Source organism: Poromitra crassiceps, assembly GCF_964638095.1.
Source record: "Poromitra crassiceps genome assembly, contig: HAP1_SCAFFOLD_380, whole genome shotgun sequence".
NCBI classification, from domain to species: Eukaryota; Metazoa; Chordata; class Actinopteri; order Beryciformes; family Melamphaidae; genus Poromitra; species Poromitra crassiceps.
Window position 1 is genome coordinate 61225 of NW_028152024.1, and position 2069 is coordinate 63293.

The window sequence follows — 2069 nt, forward strand, 5'->3', positions numbered from 1 at the left end:
CCAAACAACGCAGGACAACGTGATTGGCTGGCTCAGATTTGAACAGATCTGAGGCAGCCAATCGCGTTAATCCTGTGATGACGTAATGTCCTGTGCCCCATGACCGGATGGACCATATGGACTTCCTCCCCCCCTGGCTGCGCTATCATAGCTGCTGACTGTTACTGCACTATCCGTCAGATCCCTTTGCAATACATAAAGGTACATGGACGTTACTCTGCAGAAACTACAGTAACAAAATCACGAATTGCTCTGTTTTATAGGCCTGGCCTAAACATGGTCGTCCGTCCGCCTCGAATTGGAGCCGTCTCGCCGTCTGGCGGCGCCAGCGAGCCCTACATGCTCGGACGCCACTACACCCTCCCTCCTCCTGTGGAAGCTCCGTGTGAAAATGGCGGAGATTGTGTGCCAGGCAGTCTGAATGAAATTGAATGTAACATTCCCAATTCTATGTATTAAATTCTAAAAAACGACCCTCAACATTTGGGAAGGCTAAGCCACACAACTAGTTCGTTATAATCTAACATCCTGCCTTGAAAGGCGACTTTACGACGAAGAGCCAAGGCAACGGCCAATCACAACTCTCCTGCAGCTGACGTCACGCACGTATCGTCGCCGTGAAGTCACATTTTCGAGCAGCCCCCGTCAGCCGACGGCGCCCCCTCCCCGTGCGGCTGAATTATGCTCACCCTGCCGTGAAGGGCGCGGGGGTGGAGCGAGGGGCGGGCGCGTCAAATTACGTAAATTTGTTGGGCGTGGTTATTCGCTAGCTCCAACGGCCGCTCGCGTTGTGCCTGATTTTTTTTCTAACAGCGCGAGCTTCTCTCCAAACATGTCCGCTTTCGAGCCACTGAACCCTGAACTATGAGCTGTGTTTTCGCCACATTTCGGAGGGCGGGGCGAGGCTCTGACGGACGACCATGTTTAGGCCTTAAAACGTATTCAAATTAATACTGGAGAGCTTTGTGTCCAACTTCCGGTCAGGCATGTTAACTAGCATTTCAGTACCTACTTTAAGATTAAAGGTCTTTGCACACAGTTCGCTTGTTCTTCATATGCGTTTTCTTAATCCGTCATCTGAAAACACAGACGGGTCCCAGCTCGCAAAAAGCTATTGACTGATGCGAAAAACACAGAAAATCGAACCTCGTCCGAAAACTTAAATGACGGACGGACGTAATTGTCGGACTCGGTGTGTCAATGATGATCGCACACCTCGCGGGCACGCGCCTCAAAGTCCGTGAGTCTGTGAGTGCGGACATTGAGATTGGGCCACACAAATGAGGTCGTATTTTTTTTTTTTTTTCATGCGTCAATTTTGGATGAAAAAAACTGACTGTGTGTGCAAAGACTAAGAAAATAAATGACCTTCAGGTGTTGATGAGATGCATGTGGTTTTACATAAACCTCTTGCTGAGTGCATCATGATAAGAACAGCTAAGGTCTCCTCTATGATTGACAGCAGGTGTTACAGGTGTTTCTCCATCTACTGGCAGTGTGAAAAGGTTTAACAGCAGCCTCTAAATTTCACTTGATACAAGGCAGCCTAACCCAGAATAAAATGTTGGCAGGTTGCGCTTCTGCAATCCACTGATACGTAGAATACATGGACTGTATATAGAATATCACATTTCTGAAGTAAAAATACACTATTATCACCTCTCTAGATACGTGTAATCCAGAGATCACAGGTTGTAAAATAGCCTCACCTGTGTCGTGACAATACTTTCAACACCTTCCGACAAAGCATTGTTCAGCTGTCAGCAACAAAGACTAAATAAAATAAAAACACCCATCTAGAATCTTATGGATTAGCACATTAATGAGAGACAAACTGGGTTGCTGGATGGGAATAATTTTACTTTCATTTGAACAAAGCACAGTGAGAGAAAGACAGAGGAGACTGTTCAGATCATTCTCACTGCTCTCACTGTGGAGCAGACTGGATGTAAAATATATATAAAGAATAAAGACTAATATTAATATTATTAGATAGTATTGAAATGCATTATATACAGTAAGTAATATGTATATCTGCCAAAAGCAAATAATCAGTCTGCCTGAAAAAT